Source organism: Lipotes vexillifer, unplaced genomic scaffold (assembly GCF_000442215.2).
Source record: "Lipotes vexillifer unplaced genomic scaffold, Lipotes_vexillifer_v1.1 scaffold755, whole genome shotgun sequence".
In the NCBI taxonomy this organism is placed as follows: domain Eukaryota; kingdom Metazoa; phylum Chordata; class Mammalia; order Artiodactyla; family Lipotidae; genus Lipotes; species Lipotes vexillifer.
Genome location: NW_006797755.1, coordinates 2340608 through 2353027, shown reverse-complemented (window position 1 = coordinate 2353027; position 12420 = coordinate 2340608). Strand labels below are relative to the sequence as shown.

Here is a 12420-nt window from a genome sequence, read left to right as displayed (position 1 = left end):
GCTCTTCCTCTGGTTGAATAATTGAAGGGGGAAACGGTATCCGAGGAGGCTGTAATTGAAGAGCCCCTGTCACCTCTGCTTTTATGTATGTTAGTATAGAAGTCCATCAGCAGCTCCTTGATGGTGTATTAAAACGGAGTGGCAGCCCCTTCTGCAGGAGATACCGTATTCTATTAAAGGAGACCAAGTGAGAGAAAGAAACTCTAGAGGCTAAAAGCCACTTCAAGTCTTCAGACCGATTGATCTGTATTCTCTTGTTATAATCCGTCTCATCATACTTGAGTTAATGAGGCAAAAGAGGGGGAGCGAAATCTGATGGTCCTTGACAAATTCATTAGGGAGGCTGCAGGACATTTTATTTGACTGTTAAACATCTTGTTTGTTTGGTTTAGGCAGTGCCAACATCAGCATGCTTCTGCCCAGACCTATCATGTTGGTCTGACTACAGACATTACTAAAAAGAGAAAGAGGACATTCAGGGTGTGATTTGAATATTTTGTTTTAGATTTCATGAAGCCCATAACCTTCAGACTTCTCTAGGATTTACCTTCACCATCCTTACACTTAGGAACATTTATGAGAATTTAGATATGATAGTGAGGTGGGCATGTTTTTAGTTACTATAAACTATGTATGTTTAAACTTTAGTCGGAAAAGTTCCCATTTCCTTAAAAGATTGAGTCAAGTTACAGAAATTACTGTGCTAGTGTTTGAAAAATGTGAATGTTTAAGCTCCAGAAGAGTAGCCAGATCATACATTAGATCCTATCTTTACTTGATCATGGTTAAATAAACTTTTAATTATTAATTGAATTTCCTTTTTCAGTGAAACACTTATGGGTACAGAAACTTGGAAATTAAAATGTTAACTATTTATACAAATATGTTTTTGAAAGAAAATGTGTGTATTTTAATTTGAACGCCTTTTTATATTTAAAATTAGAAGTAGAACCAGGTACTTTATGAATGGCGCTAAAATAATGTGATGAGTTGACAGAATACTTAAAAAACTGAAAATATTTCTAACTGAAGAATAATGGGCAACTAAGTTAGAATGCTAATCTTGTAATATTTGATTCTAGGATAATAACACAGTACTTGATTTTTTTCAGTTTCTCCATTTATGATACTTTCTTGCATAGAGAATTCAGTCATATTTTCTTTCAGCAATTGACTTAAACATCCTCAGCTTAAGTGCTTTGAGAAAGAACCCTGTCTTCCATTTACAGGCAAACAGTATGAGAGAAAAAAGAAAACTAATGCTCTTTGCCTGTCATTTTTATACATTCTTGCACTGCTGATGAAGCTTGAACTGCTGCAGGGAATGTATGGATTTGAAAAGAAATGATTCAGTAGTTCATGTTGTGTTTCTCAGAAGCAAAACCAAACTAATGGCTGCAGTCAGTGCTTCTGTACATCTGACAGTTATAATCCTGTTTACATTTCCAGAGAATACAAAATGCTTAAACTGTTTTATTTTTTGCTGATCTTTACTTAGAAATGTGCTTACTGAGTTAAACTTCGGTGCAGTTTTTACTTTATCATATCACTGGGACTTAAAAGATCCATTAATTATCTCTAGAAATGGCATACAGTATTTCAATAATCTTTCCTAAAGAGTATACAGATTTTAGATTATATGATTTTGTTTTCCAGGAAAACATTTTAGAATTATTAAAAAAATAATCAGGTTATTGACTTAAAAATATCAACTCTCTGAAGGATTTATACTTTTTGGAAAACAAAAGACCACGTGTTTACCTGTATATATTCTTATCCTCTAAAATCGAACTTTAAAATATCTGTACAGTTGCTAAATGTTTGGTTCTTATATGCTTAATCATTCAACATATTTATAAAAATATTTTTTTAAGAAAAAAATTCTTTTTTAGGGGGTCAAGATGTAAAAGGGGCAATAAATAACGATTAAATTCTCTGAATTTAAAAACGATTCCAGTAAACACAAGAAGAAAAATAAATAACCCAAACACAATTTGTTAGTGTATTAGTTGATGAAATTTTATTGAAGTAATTACATTAAACTATCTGTAAGAAGCTTTAACAACACCAACTGTCAGGATCATACTATGCACATTGAATTAAAAGTCAGAGTAAAGCCGCGTTCTCTTCCATTCTCTGTCAAATTTTCCAAATCTCCTAAGTATCATAGAAATTGTTTATAAGCTATTGATAATTATTATTCTGGAATCAATCAGGAGAATAAACAGTAATAGAATGTTTTCTTTGAGCCGTTCACCATAGTGCCTATTAATTTTAAACGGTCAATCATGCTGCTAAAACAAGTTGTTTTTTTAATTTCTTTCACAAAATAGCTTTAAAAAAAACCTGAAAAAAACCCAAACCTTGTAATCACTTTGATTGGTAACCCAAGGGTATTGTCATTTGAACAGTTTGAGCTTAATGTTCTGTAAGGTCAAAGCAATGGCTTTAACTTTGCATTACTAAGCCTCAAACTGTACTGAAAAATAAATGCTTTTATGTACTTTTGAATATTGTTTTGTGGGATTAAGTTTGTTTGGGTTACCTTGGATAATGTATTTGATTAGTGATATTTACACCTATTAAACTTTTACAAGTCTAATTCTTGTATAATTTAGTAGGATGAGAGTATTGAAAGTACAATAGATGTTTGTTTTTTCCCCAAGTTTAGTACTCAGCTGCGTATATGAGTACTTTATTAAACTATACATAATATCATCAAAATGGACAGTGATAGAGCAAAGAACTTGTACTCAGGAGAATGGAAGTGAGCAGCTTTTAGCCTGACTGAAATGTAAATACTTTTGTATTACTGAGCTAGGATATACAGTGTTAAGACAATCTGAGCTAATTCGGCAAGTATTTTTCATTGAATTTACTATATTTTCACTTATGTCTTTTGACTTTACCAAGAAACATTTAGCTTTTTCTCATTTTAGAGAAGCACAGTTTTGAGTTGTAGCAGTCACATTGCTTTATTTCTGTAAGACGGTTGAACAGTTCTGAAAAGTTAAATAAGATTCTACCTTTCTGTCTTCTTTCCTTCCTTTTTAACAATTTTAACTTATTAATATACTGTGAGGTATATATTATATTTTTTCTGTTTAATAACTTTGGCTTTCATGACTCACTATAATTTTCAATAAATGAAAGGGTGCTTTTAGTAGAAGCCAGTTCTTAACTATTTACGGTATGATTGTGTAATTAGTGGATTATTATTTGTGTCTCCTCCACCTTTGAGAAACAAAGTTTACTGGTCTTTAATATCACTTCCACAAAATAGACAGAAAATCAGGATTATTGATATTAAACTTGATGCTAAATAAATCAAGGCTCTTGATTTCAATTTCATTCATTTCCATTCGGAACGTTGAATTTTATGCTTTAAAGAAGATGTGATATCCTTAGTTTAATAAGATAATACTACTGATTCACATGTAGGATATGTTTCTTGGGATTTCAGAGTCATTCCCACTCCCATTTCCACTTTCCTTTGCCATCAGTGCCAGACATTTACAAAACAGATGATTGAGATTAGGGATGTAGATTATGCCCGTACTGAGCTGTACTTAGTTCAAAATATAAGACTTGGTGTTACGTTCTATATTTCTTTCAGGCCATACGCGACATTTTGTGGGCCTATGTTTAAAATTATCAGTTAAGCATATCGTAGGTAAGTTTTTGTTACACTTCAGGAAAACTAGCCCTTTTAAACATCTTAGTTTCTCTTGAAATATACAGGTTATGCAGCACTCCATCTATAATATTAGTAGTAGTAGTAATTTTGCATCAATCTTCTGCTAAGATTACAGGAAATTTTTAATAATCTTGTGTTATGAAAATGTTAAAAAAAATCTAGCCTGTTCCTTCCTTTAAACATTGTGAATTAGCGTAAAAGTGATGTGCTGAGAGGTTTCTCTGATTCCTGGTAGTGGTAGAATAACAACAACAACAAAAATCCTTCATTGGCTCTAATCTACATATAGAAGACATCTGTGTAGTATAAATGAAATAATATTTGATGATCTAAGGAATGGAAACTTTTCCTTTAACCATGTGAAATAAAGCTAGGATATAAAACAGCTGTCTTGGCCTATGTATATCAAGGTTCTGCCAGTCTGTTTCTTTTCTGAGTTTTCCCTTTCTCTCTTCCCTTGTTATCTTTGGATCCTAAAGAGTCACTCTCTTATTTTCTGACTGGTTTTGTCTGTAGACGAAACCTGGGTTAGTATGTTTAAATCAGCCAAGATAGAGTGAAAAATCTTTGATCTATGGCTATGACTGTTTCCAAATGATTTGCTTGCTGGGACCAGACACTATCCATGCCCTTTCACTTTGCTATCAGATAGGTGCACACAAAGGACCTGAAAGGCTACCAGATGCACAGTTAATCATCATATTAGATAAGTAAAGGGTTCCAACCATACTTAATTAGATCTTCTATTTCTAATAGTTATTTGTTCTATAGTGCCTTGTTGGTTAAATGCGCTACAAATCTAATCTTTTCTTCAAATTAGTTAAAACTTTCTGTAAATTGTAGCATCAATTTAAAACAAATGATACAAAGCTATGTATTTTTTTTTAAATATAAGTTCCTTGCTGTCACATAGCTTACCTGCATAGATAAGATAAAGAAAGGAAGACAGTATGATAGTATTAAAGAGCATTAGTCTAGGGGATAAAAAGCCCTGAATTTTTATCCTAGCTTGGCTACAAACCCTGTGAGTGACCTTGATCAAGTCACTATCTCCACTCACTATTTTCTCAATTGTTAAATGGGGGGATAGATGAAGAGATTTTTCTACCTCTTCTAAATAGACAAAAATTTGTAATTTCCTACCCTAACATGATTAAAGTTCTTTTTTATATCTTTATTCATTGATTTTAAATCAGAAATCTTTCTGCACACATTTAGAATTTCAGTGCTGTTCTAATATATGCATATGAAAGTTTTCAACATGAAAAAAATCACAGAAAGAATAAGCTTACAGATCGTTATATTCCATATTTTAGACTTAAGGGAAAAAATGCAAATTATAGATTGGAGACAGTTGTGAGGGACAACCCATTAGCAAGTTGGAATAGATTCTAAGAGTATACTAATTATTCTTTGATAGGAGTTGGATCATAAAAATATGAAAATGAAACAGACCGTGTATTCTTGTATATTCAGCAAAACCGTATGTGTTTAAAGGTGTATGCAAGGTTGGCAGGTGTGGTTTTTTTTTTTTTTTCTCAAATTGTTGAATTGTCTTTCAATGTTTCTGATACTTTCACTAAGATTAGCTATTCTGTAAATATTAGTTCGTGGAGCCAAATAAAGTTCAAGTTCATAATTAACTTAAAAATTTTTTTTTAAAAATGGAAAGGTCAGTCTTCTCTTTAGAGAAATGACACTGCTTTAAGCAACTATAACATTACCGTGTTCATGTTGTGTTAAAAGATAGACCCAAGCAGGGAAATGGTTTTCAAAACATGAGTCACTAAAGTAAGTTTTATACTACTTTCTCATGCTTTTCACTTGTTTTCATCAGAAGACCTGACAAGCATAAAAGTGTTAACATCTTTTATTTTACAGATGTTCTTAGTTTTCCCTCAAACTGTAAAAGATGCTGTATCAGAGTAGCATGCTGGAAATAATTTCAACACCTCCTTTCACTTATGCGATAACTTATTATTTGTCTGAGCTTGTGGATATTTGTGGAGGGAGGGAAGTGAGACAGGAAAAGACAACATATTGAGATCTAATTGTTCTCATTTTGAGATACAGATCAATCAGTCTGTCTGCTGTATTATAAATTCTCTCTAAGATACCTTTTCAGTGGGCATAGTTGAGTTACTTTACCTCTATATTGTGTTCTTTGGAAGTCTGTCGTTAATGCAATAGGTGTGCCAGGTGACCACCGAGAGAGTTGTTGATGGACACTCTGTGGGTTTGCAGAGTGCAAACCTAAAAGACTAAGAGATGTGAAAGGCATTGCTATTTGTGAATTTATGTTTTATCTCACTTCACTTGAAAATTTATTGAGTAGCGTGGCTTAAGGGTGCTGGAGTTGTGTGTTCCAGGGCTTGCCCCTACTGATAACACCCTTGTTGGCGTGAAAGTGCAATGCAAATTATGACAGTTACAACCTTCTGTTTTGTTTAACTTGTCAGTAGATTTCCTGGCTCAGTGCTGAGGGCAATGGTGTGTTCAGCTAGTCCATATTCACCTAAACTTAAAAGGTCAGGTTTCTACAGGCAAGCCTAGTCAAAGCCTAATTGATGAGGAGGGCAGAGAGACAGAATTTACTGTTCTGTTGGCTAGTTTCATATCGTTAGGTTGTCCTGAAAGCATCAGGCAGTCACAGCCCCTTTCATGTAAGTGCTGACCCTAGACAGGAGCTGACAATCAAAGGAGGCAGCCACAGGAACCAGTGCAAGTAGGCTATTGATTTTTCAGTTAGGTCTAAGTAGTTTGTAGTATGGGTAATGGGTGACAGAAGCAGGTATGTCATTATCAATGAGCTCCAGAACAGTAGCGACAACCCTCTCTCATATTTCCTTCAGCACTGACAGTATGCATCCAGGGCCGGTCAATAAATCGCCCAACCCTTAACTGACAAGTGACTTGGAGGTTTAGGTTGAGGGGTGGAAGTTATAGAGCTAAACTTCTCTACTTGAACACATACTGGATCTAGCAATAGAGTCAGTAACTATATTGTTGTAAGTTTTTGAAGTTTTCATTTGGAAAAGTCAGTGCAACTATGAAAATCAGAGTTTACTTTTAAGCTTTTGAGAATTTAAGAAGCGTGTTTACTTAGTTAAGAAATAAAGAAATGAGCTAATCATTTGTAAAGATACTCTGCAAGCATAATTAAGTTAGGTTATTATTGTATGGTTTCGCTTTTAATTTAGACTAGATCCTTATTTAATCATGATATCTCTGAACTTATAAAAGTTTAGCAGTTAGAAATTCTCTTAAAATCCTTTATAATTCCTGATCTCTTCTTAAATGTTTTAACTGTAGACTAATTTTAAGTAGAAAAAAACTTGAACCATTTGTAAATGTTAGGTATTAGCCATTAAGCAGTTACTATTTGACCTTCAAATTCGTTTTATATTACTTTTCACAATAAAATAGTCAGGAATTGATTCTGATTTAATGATTAAAGTTTGATGAATTATGGTTGCTTCTGAATTTTAAAAAGCAATGAGGCTGACTTGTTTTAAAAGCCTTTCATATGGATATTTACATTTAAAGGTAGACGTAGTTCGTATTCACATAAACACAAAAGTGTAACAGGTTTTGATTAAAAGTACACATGTTCTAAAAGGGATATAAGATAATTGAGAAATATTTTAAATTTAAACCAATCTCTATTTTGTTACAAAATATAAGTAATATAAAGAGAAGATATATAACAAGTTATAACTAGAAGTGGGAGTTTGGGTTGTACCAGGATCCTTGTAAACTATCACATGCTTACGTTTTTTGAAAACTTTAAACAAATTGAAATAAAACAGAAAAGTAAATGTTTTTTAAAACTTCCTTAAATAACTTATCGCTATGATATCTTGTTTAACACTGTGATATTGTACAGAACCAGAGTTTAAGTCTGTAGTATCATCTAGCCGTGGGGTAGCCTGCCTGACCACATGAATCATTTTCATTTGTCCAATACAACTGAAAATACCACACACACCCCCTTTTTTCTTTAACAACAGCAGGTTAATGCACACAGAGGGTATGGATGCTTAAATATTTTCTTAAGTTTGCAGTGACATGTCTGTGTGAATACCCATCTTCCTTCTTAAGAAATGAGAGAATGCACATTTGAAATGTAGTGAAAGATGGCTACTATGGAAATATAAGTCTTAAAGATGCTTTGGGATTATGTAATTAACATTCAGAGAAATTTTATTCAAATCTCTTGCTTTAGTCACCTTTTGAAGCTTATAGATTCTTAAAGCAAGATTCCTTTTAAAGTCAGTGTTTTCCCCCTGTTGTTTATTAATCATTCACTTAATCTGTGTTTCTCTTGGATTAGATAAAATATTTAGCTGGGAATCTTGTAATCTTTATATTGTTAGCTATATTATAGGTGCAGCTTCTTCTGCTGTATTTGAAGTCTTTCCTGAGTACAGTGTTTTTTTCAGGAATAAAAAAAGAAAAGCTGAAGAAAGGGGGACAAATTAAATTTTCATGAAAGAAAATCCTAATCAGTAGTGACAGTGTAAGAGAAAGATGATTGCCACTTGGTCATTGTGGAGAGGCACTTAGATTTGGTGTCAGTGCTTCTGTTAATGATGACTAATGTCTTTCTCGGAGCAAGTGCATGCTCCAACATACTGCTACAGCCAGAGAGAGGGCTCAGCAATAGACACCACTCAGCAAAAGCATTAGGTGTCCTAAAACAAAGGCTTTTTAATGCAATCAGTTTGACAGTCTCTATTATTAGAAAAATGCAAACATAATTCTAAGGCATTTATCAACACACTTTAAGCTGTTTTATGTCCAGTACTAAGAGATATTATTTTAAAATTAAAATTGAACAATATTAATAAGATGTGCTCCCTACTTGGTTACTTACAGGAATGGGCACATATATTGCCGTTGCATAAAATCACTTGTGTTTAAGAAAAGTTTTAAAAAGAGACAAACATGCAGCAGATTTTTTTTCATACTGCATTGCTGTATCCTGAATAAATGCTTTATAGTTACAAAAAGAGAATGAATGACTCAAAAGGTCCTTTTAGATCTTTTAATCTTAAATATACTGCTTACAAAAAGATGACATGTGTTATTTCTTCAGTTTTCCCCCAAAGTGTAAGACCTTTCAGAAGGGCATTTGCAATGCTTGTCATATTTTTTCATATACATCTTATTGGCCTGACGTGTCTTGAGAACCATGAGAACACAGATGTCATTGCATTCAGACAACACTAATTACTCTGGGATTTTTGCAGCCTCAGTGCCTGCATGTAACTGTCGACTATGATTGTTCATGCAGCCTACAGTGGGGACGTTTTGCACATGAAAATAGACACAAAAATTGTAAGACAGGTCTTTTAGTCCCCTATTGTTCTCCAGTAGAACTTGGAAGAAAAAAATTCCTGACACATCAATTTCATTCAGTATTTTGCATTTGAACTATGTTTTACCAACATCTTCCTTTCTAAAGTAAGAGTGTTATGCTTTAGTGTTCAGTGAAATCTATTATCCATCTCTTCTTTAACCTTCTTGTACAGTCTTCTACATTATTTTGTCTTCAAGCTTCATGGGAAATTTCTTTATGCAGCTTATAGTTTGAGAGAAGCACTAATTGTGATATGAGTCTTTCCAAAGTGACAGTGCAAAACAATAAATATGTATGATGTGTTCTTCTGGTGTGCAATTTAATGTTTAATGAGAAGCTGCAGCAAATATGGTTAGTCTCAATGTCGGTAAGTCCAATCATCTTATGCTTTTAACACAGGTCAGTTCTTTGTTTAATTTTCTCTGTAACGTTCTGGATTTCAGTTGATGATTCGTGGTGTTTAGGTGGTTTCAAAGTATCAGAGATCAAATGGTGGTCAGATCTGGGCCCTCACTACTAAATGTGAAGACCAAATATATGTTTTGATAAAAAAGCATAATCTGTGATTGGAAATAAAAAACTCCAGTAATGTAACTTCATATGCTGATGAAGCAGAAATTGAAGCAGCTTGATCAAAGATGTATGATGAGATAAAACTGCAGTCTCTGCTGTACAGTTATAGTAATTATGACTAATGAACCATCCAGTCTGGATGAAATGGCATGCCCACAGGGACTGTGTCCAATCAGTTGTGACTTATGCAAACTGAACAAACAATTTTGATGGGGTTCCATATTCTATATCATAAGAAGTATACTCTTCATTATTATTATAACTTTTGTTAGGGTAATGTAGAGTGACTGGAAGTTATCTAAATTTTGTTAAATATAGATTATAATTCTTTTTCTCTTTCATTAACTTGTTTAAAATTAAACACATTTATTTTGTGTTTGTGACCTCTGGTTTACCTCTCCTTTCCTAAACACACTTAAGTCACTAACACAATTCTGTGACTTCCTACTTGTTCTTCTATTGTGCTACTCTTGAACACCCCCTCTTTTTTAGAGCTCTTGTCTACTTTTGTCAGGAATTATTGTTCACTAACTGGATATTGGAGAGATACTTTTACAATAATAGTAAGACGCATGAGGCAGTTACTGTGTGTAAGCACTTTTCTAAGTGCTTATGTTATGTTAACATAACATAGGTTATATTAACCTATGTTAACTCAAAAATCCTTTCTTACAACCCTTTGAGGTAGTTGCTATATATATATTATCACCATTTTACAGATGAAGAAACTGAGATGCGGGAAGGTTGAAATTTGCCCAAGGTTACATGCTCTTATTAATGTTGGATTACCTTGAGGAAGTTAGTTATATTCTTCTGACCCTAATGTATTTCTAAATTATTCTTACTTTCCCTTTTCCCACCCTGGATTAATCTTTTGTTGTTACTGGTTTTCTGGCAACTGACAAAACTGCTAGGATATTGTAAATCCGAGGGCTCATGTGCAGTTCTAGCATAAGTTTTTCAGGTCCCTAAAATCAAGTTATATTCAGGTCCCGAAACTTCCTCACTTGGTATGTTTTAAGTGACTAGCGCTTTGAGGATGGAGTTTAGGAGTGGGTGCTTTTGATATGAATGTGTATCTAAAATGTAATAAATGTATCAATTGGTACACTCTTGAAATTGTAAAATCTTTAAGTTGTAGTGAGAATACAGCATACTCACTTAAAAGAAAATAAGTAATGCTGGGAAAATAAGTTTGGTTGGATTTCTTCTGAGATTATCTACCCAGAAGTTTTTCTCATCAAACCAGACATAGTCGTCATCTTAATGATTTCTTATTCCTGGCACCTTACACACTACGGGCTAGCAAGTTGGTATTCAATAACTATTTGCAGAAAGGAGGGAAAAAAGGAAGGAAGGGGAACTTTACAGTGATTCAGTAATTCAGTGATTCTGTCAAATACCTGCTTTAATTCTAGTTTCCTTGACAGGTTTTTACTTATAGGAATAGAATAAAACAGGCTGTCATTATGTCATTATTCTTTAAAATCTTTAAAATGATACCTAATCAAGTTTGTTTCCCACTGACCCTCAGTCTGAAATCTTTGTCTTTTCAGGCTGACTTCCTTGCATTTATCATGTAATGCTCTACAGAGAGCTTTCTTTGAACTGATATTCTAGTTACCATCAATCTCAGTTTAGTATGTTTTCATTTTTGTTGTCTCCTGTATGTCATTATCTAGGTGTTCCTCTTCCTTTATTACCTTACCAATGTGAAAAGTTATTGAAAGGCGGGGATCATCTTATTTATTTCTTAGCATTACATGACTAGATACATAGTGCATGCTCAGTAAATACCTGTAGATTGACTGATAATTTTGGTGCCCTCCTCTTTCTAATAGGTTTCTTCCCGTCACCAAAGTCAAATTTTCAATGTGAGATTTCTAGAGGTGATGTTTTGAAAGTCTTTAAAAAACTCAATTGAAATGAGATTTAAACAAGAACAATATTGAGCTCTTATTCTGTGCCACGCACTATACTAAGCACTTTAATTATCTTAATCCTATCAGTAAATCTATAATGAGTTACATCCTTTTATTATCCCTATCTGTATAGAGAGCAAGGCACAGAGAGGTTAAATAACTGGATTCATTCTAAAGCTCAGAAGTAGCAAAACATGACTTGCAAAGATGGTGAAAGTTTATTTTAAAGCAATCAACTTATTTTTGTTATGCTGTCAATGCCATGCTCTTTTTGTTTCTTTAATGCCCTTTCTGCTATTGTCTACCATGGTTTCTCAACTTCTGCTTTCCAACAACTTAAATGATATCCATTGCACACCTACTTATCCTTGCCTTCTCAAGATAATGCAAAGCCCTTTTCTTTCCCAATCAGAAGATGAGAATAACTTGGTGTACAGTACTTTAAAATGTTGTGACATAATCAGATAATGCAGAGAGAGGTAAAGAAATCCCAGTCTCATGTTTTTTTGTTTGTTCGTTTTGCTTTGCTTTTTTTTTTTTACATCTTTATTTGAGTATAATTGCTTTACAATAGTGTGTTAGTTTCTGCTTTATAACAAAGTGAATCAGTTATACATATACATATGTTCCCATGGCTCCTCCCTCTTGTGTCTCCTTCCCTCCCACCCTCCCTATCCCACCTATCCAGGTGGTCACAAAGCACCAAGCTGATCTCCCTGTGCTATGCGACTGCTTCCCACTATCTATATTACGGTTGGTAGTGTATGTATGTCCATTGCCACTCTCTCACTTTGTCACAGCTTACCCTTCCCTCTCCCCATATCCTCAAGTCCATTCTCTAGTAGGTCTGTGTCTTTATTCCCATC

The 12420-nt window shown here is 33.7% G+C and overlaps 1 protein-coding gene across 2 annotated transcripts in view; it reads left to right on the top strand.

The window, feature by feature from the left end:
- LRBA (LPS responsive beige-like anchor protein) overlaps positions 1-12420 on the top strand; it is a 777508-nt gene that overhangs the window by 468116 nt on the left and 296972 nt on the right. The gene's annotated exons all lie outside the window — the stretch shown is intronic.